Here is a 12,269-nt window from a genome sequence, read left to right as displayed (position 1 = left end):
AATGGCAGTAAATACTATGAAGAAAACAAAAAGGGTGGTTGATAATGACTGACTATATTACACTACTTGCAGTGAGTATTAGGGAGGTGGTCTTGACCTAAAAGTCAAAAAGGAAACTACAAGAGAACCTGGGGGAATATGTCCTAGATATAGGACAAGTGCAAGTGCAAGGATGCTAACATGGACACAGGGTGGCATACTGTAAGAAGAGAAAAAAAAAAAAAAAGTAAGCATCAAAACAGTCAAAGAGGCTGTGAGAAGTAGGAGAGGTAAGCAGGGGCCAGCTTACAATGGACTTCCAGACCAAGGAATGAATTTCATTTTATTCTAAGAGCATTAGAAAATTACTGCACAGTCCATCCAGTTGAGTACTGGTTTAAAAAAAAAAAAAGAAAGAAAAAACTAAGACATTTTTCTATTTTCTGCTTCCATGTGTTAGTGAGAAAAAAGAATGCTAAAACTATAGTCAAAGCATCAAATTCTTAATAAAATATAAATAGACATAAGAATTTAAATCCTGAAAAGTACTTTATGGTTATTTTATTATTAATTTCAAACATTCCTATAGAACACTGAAAAATAACTAGCTTATTATGTAGGTCTATAGTAAGACATACATATTATAACATTTCCTAAGGAAAAATGATTCTGTTTTCTGATAAAGTAAAAGTAGAAAAACCACTCTACAATAAAACAACTTCCATTTCATACCCCAAAACTGAAAGAATTGCTTTTATCCATCATACTCAGGGCCCGTTCGTTTACTTATGTGTTCGGGGGTACTTGGTGAAGCTCCTACCCTAGGTATGATTTATTTATGTTTTTCATTCAGGTCCCTCAGCAACATTTAATATAAATGCTACTTTCCTTTAGCTAGATGTTAGTTAAATTTACTAATTCTAAAGAAAGGGCATTCAAAGGAAACAAACAAAACCCTCCAAGAAATTCAGTTAGTATTCCACTAGAAAATCTTAAGAGTGAAAAAATAAACATTTAAAATTAAATCAGTCTTAGGTTAACACAACTGCTGGATTTTGTTATACCAAATATAACAACAGTGGAGAGTTGCAGCAGATGCTTAAAGCAAATTTAGAGAAATAAGTGTTGCAGTGTGAATACAGATGGATTGAAAGAGGGAGAAGAGGGAAAGGTGATGTTAAAGGAAAAGGATTTGGAAACAAAAATTGATAAAAATCTCTACTAATCCAATAAAGAAAAGCTGTAAGAATTTTTGGTGAATGGTTTTTGGATAGGCATATATACCACCAGTGAAAATTTGGTACAATTTGAATTTCCCATAATTTTTGAAACTGTTTTCTACTAAGAAGTTTGGCTCTCATGCAAACTTGCAAAGCCTTTACATGTACAGATGGCTGAGAATTTCTGTAATTTGGAGGTAAGGATATTTTGTTGTCTTTAGTTGGTGTAGTTTTCAATAGCTGCTATTCTTGTGAGTCAATAATGAATTAATATCAATTAGCTCCACGATGATTTAGTTTGTTGAATACTGTCTGGTTAATCTTATAGCATAATGTAATGCATACTTGCTTTTAAAAGCACTCAGTTCCAGTTGTTAGTATGTTTTGTGTTGTGGTTCAAATCATCCACATCCCCATAGCTAAAGCAAATGCATACAAATACTCCCTCCCCACATTTACTTAGTAATAATTCTTCACTGATTTAAAAACTTGGACCTTAGAGCATTATTTCATAGGTCTCACATTTCATAGGTCTTTATTGTATGTGTTAAACGCATACAATTCTCACTAAAGCTTAATGGTAACTTTCATCAGCAGGAGAATTTAGCTATTTACTTCCTGCATTTTAATGACTACTACTATAACTACTAACTAAGCTTCAAATAAACAGCAAAATATATAAATTTACCAATTTTTCTCTGCTTGGTTTTGATGCATTAATAAGCAAATTCTATAGAAAGCACTAAATACTAGGCTACTGACTTTCTAGACAGTGGTTCTTACCACTTTATGATCGTGGATATCTAAAAATAATCTAAGGAAATTTATAAACACTCTCTCCAGAAAGTATCACATATACATAAATCGGGGGGTTCACAGATCTCCATTTGATAATTCCTATTTCCAGGGTCTTGTCTCACTAAATAAAATGCAAAAGAGACATTTCTTACATTTCTCTGCATTTCCCTATCAGGAGGTACTTGACATATTAGAACTTTTTAGATATCTCTGTTGTCTCCTTCCAGTAAGGAAAAATGTTTTTAGATAAAATGTGATTTTAATACATAGAATGAGAAGAGGTAAGCTAGGATAATGTTAATTTTAATGGCTACATAATTATTTTTATGATGTGTTTTTAAAGATCCTAAAAAAATTCACACTCTTAAGCAAGTCTGTTGGTTAGGTTATTTAGCAAATCTTTTATTCACAGATAATGAGAAGATAAAGTCCAACTCCTCCCTGTATGAGTCATACCTGACATTATTGCCTGAATGATTAATATTTTATTATGTTCAAATATACGTATATGTGTTTATTTAGGGGCATGCTAAAAGCTCCTAGAGTAGGTTTATATAAAACTTTATTTTAAAAGCCAAGAAATTTAAAATAAGACTTAACTCTTGATAATCTTTCATAATGAGTCTAAATGGATGAGCATTTTTTAAATGTTTTTTTAATTTTTATTTTTGTGACAGCATGAGTGGGGGAGGGGCAGAGAGGCAGGGGACAGAGGATCCGAAGTGGGCTCTGTGACGAAAGCAGCAAGCTCGACACAGGGCTTGAACTCATGAACCAGGAGACCATGACCTGAGCCGAAGTCGGATGCTCAACCAACTGAGCCACCCAGGTGCCCCTAAATGGATGAGAATTTTATTTCTAATTCAAAGAGCTGTTTTACAATAGTTTGATAGAAATGTGAGATGACTGTAATAGAAGTAACTAGAACAAATAACAGGAAAAAAGGGAATACTTGATAATCAATTCTTCAAAGACATCCTGTTTAAGAAGGAAATTAACCTTAAGTCTCAAAGTTAAAGAATGCAAGCTATGGTAAAGAAGACTGTTACAGGCATTGAAGAAAAAAAAAAAGGCAAGCCCATTTATTTGCATAATTTAGTAACAGGCTATGAGCCCTGCATTGAGGATTAGATTTTTTAAATGGAGGAAGGTGGGACATGAGACTAGTTTGTCTTTTTTTTTTTTTTTTAAGTTTATTTATGAGAGGGAGACAGAGAGAACGTGTGCACACATGTGACCACGGAGGAAGAGGAGAGAGAGAGGGAGACACAGAATCCCAAGCAGGATCAGTGCCCATGCGAGGCTCGATCCCATGAACCATGAGATCATGACCTGAACTAAATCAAGAGTTGGACACTTAACCAACTGAGCCACCCAGAAACCCCAAGACTAGTCTGCCTTTGAAAAGCCCCCAAAAAACTAGGAACAGAAGTTCCTCAACATGATACAGGGAATTTATTAAAAACCCACAACTAACATCATACTCAGTGGTGAAAGACTGAAAGCTTCCCCCTTAAGGTGAGGAAGAAGACAATGATGCTTTCACCATTGCTATTCAATATTGTACTAGAAAGTTCTACCAGAGGAGTTAAGGAAAAAAAACAAAAATGTAACATAATGCATGAGAATTAGAAAAGAAGTAAAACTATCTTTATTTGCAGATGACATAACTCTAGATGTAGAAAATCTTGAAGAACGAACAAGAAAAAACCACGAGAGCTAATAAATTCAGCAAAGTTGCACGATACAAGATCAACCCACAAAAATAAGTTGTGTTTCTACACATCAGCAACAAACAATCTAAAAAGGATATTAAGAATACATTTCCATTTATAATAGAATCCAAAATAATAAAATACCTAAAAACAAATTTAACCCAGGAAGTGACTTGTACACTAAAAACTAGTAAATAGTGCTAAGGAAATTAATGAAAACGAATTAAATGAAACGACTTCTATGTTCATGGATTAGCAGACTTAACACTGTCAAGAGATAATCCTCTCCAAAGTGATCGATATATTCAGTATAATCCTGATCAAAATACAAATGGCTCATTTTGCTGAAATAGAAAAGCTAATTCTCAAATTCATACAAAATTGCAAAGGAGGCTCAAATAGAAAAAACAATATTGAAAAAGAACCAAGTTATAGGACTCCCACTACCTATTTCAAAACTTTCTACTACAAAGTTATGGTCATTAAAACAGTGTGGTGTTACCATAAAGACAGACATTGACCAAAGGAATAGAACGGAGTGCGGAAATAAACCCAAATATCCATCGCCAGTTGATTTCTGACAAGGGTACCGAGACCTTTCAATGGGGGAAAGAATGGTCTCTTCAACAAATGGTGCTGGGACAACTAGATAACCACATGCAAAAGAATGAAGTTGGACTCCTGCCTCACTCTTTATAAAAAAATTAACCAGGGGCGCCTGGGTGGCTCAGTCGGTTAAGCCGCCGACTTCGGCTCAGGTCATGATCTCGCAGTCCGTGAGTTCAAGCCCCGCATCGGGCTGTGTGCTGACAGCTCAGAGCCTGGAGCCTGCTTCGGATTTGTGTCTCCCTCTCTCTCTGCCCCTCCCCCGTTCATGCTGTGTCTCTGTCTCAAAAATAAATAAAAACGTTAAAAAAAAATTAAAATAATAAATAAATGTTAAAAAAAAAAAATTAAAAAAACAAAATTAACCAAAAAGGAATCCATAATTTACATATAAGGACTACTAGAAAACTATCAGAAGACAGCACAGGGGTAAATCTTTATGACCATGGATTTGATACCAAAAGCATGAGCGAAAAACAAAACAATAAACTTAAGTCATAAAAATTAAAATAAAATAAAAGGACATTATCAAGAAAGCAAGACAACTTACAGAATGGGAGAAAATATCTACATATCATATATCTGATAAGAGTGTTGTATTCAGAATATATAAAGAACTCTTATAACTCAACAACAAAAAGACAAACAGCTTGATTAAAAACTGAGCAAAAGACCTAGATATCTATATAAAGACCAGCAAGCCCATTAAAAGACACTGAACATAATTAGCCACTCAGGAATATAAATCGAAACCACAATAAGATGACCTTTTATGGACACTAGGATGACTGTAATTTAAAAATGGAAAATAGGGGCGCCTGGGTGGCTCAGTCGGTTAAGCGTCCGACTTCGGCTCAGGTCACGATCTCACGGTCTGTGAGTTCAAGCCCCGCGTCGGGCTCTGGGCTGACTGCTCAGAGCCTGGAGCCTGTTTCAGATTCTGTGTCTCCCTCTCTCTCTGACCCTCCCCCGTTCATGCTCTGTCTCTCTCTGTCTCAAAAATAAATAAACGTTAAAAAATAAAATAAAATTAAATAAATAAATAAAAATGGAAAATAGGGGCACCTGGGTGACTCAGTTGGATAAGCCTCTGATTCTTGATTTAGGCTCAGGTCATGATCTTGGTTTGTGGGCTCGAGTCCTGCATCAGTCTCCTCAATGACAGCATGGAGCCTATTTGGGATTTTCTCTCTCCCTCTCTCTCTGCCCCTCCCTTGCTCTCTCTCTCCAAAAGAGGAAAAAAAAAAAAAAAAAAAAAGGAAAATAAAAAGTGTTGCCAAAGACGCAAAGAAATAGGAACTCTTGTTTATTGCTGGTGGCAATGTAAAATATTGCAGATGTGAAAAAGTTTAGCAATTATTCAAGAATTTAAACATAGAATTACCATATAATGCTGCAATTCTACTCCTAGGTATATACTCAAAAGAAATGAAAACATATGTCTACACAGACACTTGTACATCAATGTTTATATCAACATTATTCATAATAGCCAAAAGGTGGAAACAATCTAAATGTTCATAATAGATGAATGGATAAACAAAGTGCGCATGTACATGCATATACATACAATGGGATACAGTCAGACATAAAAAAGAATGAAGTACTGATACATGCTACAACATGGACACACCCTGAATATATTATGCTAAGTGAAAGCCAGTGAACTCTCCAGAAAAGGCAAACACATAGAGAAAACTGTTACCAGAAAATGAGGGGAGGAACAAAGAGGAATTAATGGGAATTAATGATTATTTAATGGGTATGAGGTGTTCCAAGTTAATAAAGTTTTGAAACTAAAAGGGTTGCATACATTGTAAACGCACTTAATGCCACTGAATTGTACACTAAATGGTTAACTGTTATGTGAATTTCACCACAATATTTTTAAAAAAGCATCATTGTGAAAAAGAATGGAGGTGTGTGGGAAGGATGAAACTAGTCTGCCTCCGAAGAGCCCAAATGTTCTCAATGCAATTAACAGTTGAATTGAGAATAACTTATACCAAGTGCTAATGTGGTATGCAGAATAATGGCCCTCCAACGATGTCTATGTTCTAATCCCTGGGACATGTGAATATGTTAAATTATACAGCAAAGGAGAATTAAGATAGTGAATGAGTTGACCTTAAAATAGGGAGTTATTTTGAGAAGAGATGACCGCTTCTTGAAGTTCACAGATTAAGAGGAATTGTGTTTTGGAGTGGATTATACAGATTCTCACCCATACCTGATTTCGATAATGAGATTCAGAACATTTGAGATGATGAAATTTAGATGAGATTTTTGAATGCTGAGTTGATGCTGTAGTGGGGTTGATTCTTTTGGGGATGTTGGAATAGGATGAATATATTTTACATGTAAGATACGAATCTTGGGTCAGAGTAAAGACTGATAGGCAGAATAACTGCTTCCAAAGTTAATACATCCTAATCTTTGGAATTTGTGGACATGTTACCTAACAGGGCAAAAGATTAAATGGGATAAGGTTGCTAATTGGCTGACCTTAACATAAAGTGATTATCCTGGATAATACAGCTATGAGTACACAGAACAAAGACAAAAATTTTTTATCTAAAGGAAACTAGGAAAAGACACAGAAGAGGTAACATCTGGGCTTGATTAAAGAGGAGTAGCAGAAGGAAGCCAGGAAAAAGAAACGGTGTGTAAGGCCATTGTAGCTCAAGAGCACAGCATGTAGATATGCATGCCAAAAAAAAAAAAAAAAAATGAATGTATAGTGTAGATTAAGGAAGTTTTTCTACTGATTCCTAAGAGTTTTAATCAAAGATTAATGCTGAATTCTGTCTGATGTTTTTTGTTTTGGCATCTGTTAAGACTATCATATGATCTTTCCCCTTATATGGAAAATTACACTGATTTTTTTTTTTTTTTAATGTTAAACCAACCTTACATACCTAAAATAAATCCAACTTGGTCTTGACGAATTAATACATGGAAAAATCACACTGATTTTTTTTTAATGTTAAACCAACCTTGAATACCTAAAATAAACCAAACGGTAAAGATAAATTATCATTTTTACATTATTATATGTTGGGTTGCTAATATTTTATTTAAGATTTTTACATTTGGCTTTATAAATGAGATTAGGCTATAACTTTCCTTGTTTGTGTCATCCTTATTAAATTTTGACATCTAGATTATGCTGGCCTCATAAAATAATCTGGAAGTATTTCTGACTTAACTATTCTTTAAAAAAAAAGTTTTAAAAGGAGTGGCACTATTTCTTCCTTAAATGGATGTTACAATTCATAAATGAAGTCATCTGTACCTGGAGTTTACAATTCATAAATGAAGTCATCTGTACCTTTTTAATTACAGATTCAATTTCTTTAATAGTTATAGAACTATTTAGACTTTTCTTTCTTCCAATGTCAACTTTGTTGTTAGATTTTTCTAGAAATTAACCCATTTCACAAAAAATTTCAAATTTAAGCTATTTATTTATTTATTTTTTTAATGTTTATTTATTTTGAGAGAGAGCAAGCATGAGTGAGGGAGGGGCAGAGGAAGAGGGAGAGAGAGAATCCCAAGCAGGCTCTGCACTATCAGGGCAGAGCCAGAGTCTCCATCTCAGGAACCATGAGATCATGACCTGAGCTGAAATCAAGGGTCAGATGTTTAACCAACTGAGCCATGCAGGGACCCCTTAAGCCATTTATAATATGTATTTTGTTTTCCTTTAAATATCTGTAGACTCTATAGTAATATTCCTTTTTTTCATTCCTGATAATGGTTGTCTTCTCTCTCAATTTTATTAGTTTAGCTTTTGGGGGGAAAAAAACACATTGTTTTTGGATTGGTTGATTCTCTGTATTGTATATATTTCCTGTATTGTTAATTTCTGCTCTTATCTTTTCCCCTTTTCTTTGGTTAAGTCTATTGCTCATCTTCTAACTTACTGAAATGGATGCTTAATTTATAAAGTTTGAGTTTTTCTGCTTTTCATATATAAGTACATGAAGCTATTAATGTCCCCCAGATACTGTGTCAGATTTATCTCACAAATTTGGCCACGCAGCACTTTCACTATCACTCATCCAAAAATATTTTTCTCATTTCCATTGAAAATTTTTTCAATACCTTTTTTGTTACTGATTTCTAGTTTCATTCCACTGTGATCAGAGGTCATATTCTATGATTCTAATCCTTTAAGTTTCACCCAGGAGTTCTACCAAACATTTAAGGAAGAAACAATGCCCAGTCTTATACAAACTCTTTCAATCTTTTGAAATTTGTTGAAACTTAACTTTATGACCTAACATGGTAAATTCCTATAAAAGTCCGTGCTTAAAAAAGAAGACGACATATTCTGCAGATGTTAGGAGATATTCTCCAAGTGTCAAATTTGTCAATCTCACTGAAATTTTCTATACCTACACTGTTTTTTGTTTTGTTTTTCTAATTTTATCTATATGTTCGGGGCACCTGGGTGGCTTAGTTGGTTAAGCATCCAACTTCAGCTCAGGTCATGATCTCACGGTTTGGGAGTTCGAGCCCTGCGTAGGGCTCTGTGCTGACAGCTCAGAGCTTGCAGCCTGCTTCGGATTTTGTGTCCCCTTCTCTCTCTGCCCCTCCCCAACTCGCATTCTGTCTCTCTCTCAAAAATAAATAAACATTAAAATTTTATCTGTATGTTCAATTACTATGACATGTTGTATGCTGAAATCTATTATGATTTTTGGATCTGTTTTTATCTCCTGAAAGTACAATTTTTTATTTATCTTGAGGTCATATTATTACATGCATGCAAATTTAGAATTACTGTATGTTCCTGGTGATTTGAACTTTATTTATAGTTCTGAAATAACCACTATTTCTTCGTATTTTTTTTTTGCCTTAAAATTTTACTGAGTCTCATACAGCATTTACCTGGAATATTTTTGTCTTAACTTATAGTCCCAATATCTTTTTTCCACCCTTTGGCTCCTTTTAAGAACTTTTCCTCTTTGCCTTGCTTTTTCTGAAATTTCATTATGATGTTCCTAGGTGAGTATTTCTTTTTATTCATCCTACTTGGAATTCTTTGGCCTCTATAAATCTATAGATTGATTTTGTTAATCTGTTTTAAAATATTCTCAATTATCTAATCTTCAAATATAGCTTCTGCTCCATTCAAGATGGTTTTTCTATGGTCAGGTGACTTGTCTAGTAAACAAAAACTGAGCAATCCAATAAAAAGAAAAAAAAAATGGGTCAGGGATGATGCAGGATAAATCAACAGTACAAATAAAGACCATATTTAAGCCCTAATAAATAACAGATGAAATGAAAATAGATTAAAATGCTCCAATGAAAGATTTTTCAGGCATGATTTTTAAAAAAATCAATTAAATATTTATCAAAGCCAATAAAATGTAAACTACCAAAGGTGAACTTTAATGTACACTGTCAACTCTGGGTGACAATGATGTGTCAATGCAGGTTCATCAACTGTAACAAATGTCCCACTCTAGTGGAGGGTACTGATAGTGGGGAAGGTTATATGTGGGGACAAGGAATAGATGAGAACTCTTCTACTGTCTGCTCAATTTTGCTGTACACTAAAACTGTTCTAAAAATAAATCTTACTAAGAAAAGTTATAGAAGACAAGTAATCCATTAAATAACTTTATGCTACATAAAATATAATCTTGAGCTAAAATTAAAGCTTTCATGAGAAAACACAGTAACCTCTAAAACTTCGTTAATATTAAATGTAAGGTAAAATATTACTGTTTACTTTGCAATCATCCTCTGTGAAACATGAAATGCATAAATAAAATCAGGATATTGAAAATATATTTAACATGAGGCCAAATCTTAATTAAAATTAATTACAAAGGTCATTAATTAGTCCAAGGGTCATTTACACATCCATAGATAATACTATCTTATGCAAACTACTCTGAATAATAAAAGTCTTTGTGACTAAAATTAGAAACTACTACCTAAAACACCTGACTGAATCTTGCTGGAAGATAAAAATCCGTAAAGAGCCAGGAACCATGCAAGTACTTTACATTTACATGTATTACCTCATATCATCTTCTCAACACTATGATGTAGGTACTTTTAAAAGTGAAGAAATGTAGGCTCAAAAAAATGTAGCTTACAAAAAATAACCACATCTGACCATCTACAGAAGTTAAAGTCCTAACCCACTACATAGTAGGTAACTTCTTTTTCTAGATTAACTTCTTGACAGAAAAATAATTAGGAGCACCTGGGTGGTTCAGTCAATTGACCATCTGACTTCAGCTCAGGTCATGATCTCAGAGATTGTGAGTTTGAGCCCCGCACTGTCAGCACAGAGCCTGGAGCCTACTTCAGGTTCTCTGTCTCTCTCTGGCCCTCCCCCGCTCACACTAGGTCTCTCTCCAAAATAAATAAACATTAAAAAAATTTTAAAAAGAAAAATAATGAAAGATTCAAAGTCTCTATGCTAATTATACTAGATGTTTTACAAACACACTACATGTTCTAGTTACCACGAAACAGTGATTTAAAAGGAATTTTTAGAAGACAGTTGCAAAGACTTGGGCACCTGGGTGACTGAGTCGGTTGAGCGTCTGACTCTTGATTTTGGCTCAGGTGATTATCTCACGGTTGTCAGATCGAGTCACAAGTCGGGCTCCATACTGACAGTGCAGAGCCTGCTTGGGATTCTCTCTCTCTCTTCCCCCCCACCCCCCCCAAAAAAAAAAACAACAAAAAAAAAGGCAGTTGCAGAGTATAGCCACTAAAATCAAAGTATAATAATACATGAATCAACGTCCTTCTACGGCTTCTTTTCCCCATTTAAAGCTGCATTTGTATAAACATGCAATAAAACTACTAGGAGTATCACTTCATTTGCCATTCCAAGAACACAGAGCAGTATAACTTCAGGGTTAGTTCTCAGTCAACATATACAATAAAGTGTGGTGGAAATGAGATAAGTCTATGATTATTAAACTATAGTTAGGGCTATCAGCACCTTGGAAGACAAGTAGTAAGCAAAACACCTGTAACAAACCAGAAAAATGGTCTACTGAGGAGAAAATGAAATTCAACCCAATGCTTATGTACTGGAATTTAGCATTTACTGACCACTTTCCATATGCCAGGAAACTGTGCTACATATTGGGAATATAGAGCTAAAAAGGTGAGATAAATGCTACAGTATATACACATACACATATAAAAGGCTATGGGCACCTAATCTGAGGGGAGAGACAATGGGAAGAAAAAACGTCAGAGGTGGCTTCCTATTGAAAGTGGTATGTGAGCCAAGCCTTAAAGGATGGATAGGAAATGAGACAGGTGAAGAAAAGGAAAGAACAAGATGTACGAAGGCACAGAAACAAGAAAGCTCAACCCATTTAGAGAACTAAAAGAGTTTAACGTAAGATGCAGAAGGCAGATATTGGGAGTGAAGTGAAAGAGAAAAATGAGAAAAATAAGAAGGCCTACAAAGAGTCCTTCATGAGGGTGAATTTTATCTTAAAGGCCAGTGAAGGAGGTTAAAGGTGAAACTGACATGAAGAGAATCAATTTTAACAGTAATCTAGGTTAAAAAAAAAAAAAGAGATGAGGTTCAATACTAAGATAGTGGCAATGATGGACAAATACAAGACGCTATAGAAACAGACACAGAGAATGAGGCAAAGGGAAACATCTACAATATTTCTAGTGTCATTAACTGAGTGAATGGTGATGCTGTGACTGAAGAGACAGAGGGCACTATCACTTTACCTTACAGTGATCATTAACTCCTATTCTTCAGGGATCAAGGAAAAGCTTTTAGGAGGAAATACCTAGCATGGGATTTAAACAATGAACAGAAATTAAAAGAATGGTTTGGAGTCTGAAAGTTGGCGGTGAAGGGTAGGCAACAGTTAACAACAAAAGATGAGGCTAGAGTGGTCAGAAGATGCCAGATCAAGGTGCTCTGTGGCACAAAAAC

At 34.7% G+C, this 12,269-nt stretch overlaps 1 protein-coding gene across 6 annotated transcripts in view; it reads right to left on the bottom strand.

The window, feature by feature from the left end:
* TLK1 (tousled like kinase 1) overlaps nucleotides 1–12,269 on the bottom strand; it is a 190,975-nt gene that overhangs the window by 32,412 nt on the left and 146,294 nt on the right. The gene's annotated exons all lie outside the window — the stretch shown is intronic.

The sequence above is a fragment of the Panthera onca genome, chromosome C1 (assembly GCF_046562875.1).
Source record: "Panthera onca isolate mPanOnc1 chromosome C1, mPanOnc1 haplotype 2, whole genome shotgun sequence".
In the NCBI taxonomy this organism is placed as follows: Eukaryota; Metazoa; Chordata; class Mammalia; order Carnivora; family Felidae; genus Panthera; species Panthera onca.
This window is presented reverse-complemented; position numbering and strand designations above follow the sequence as displayed.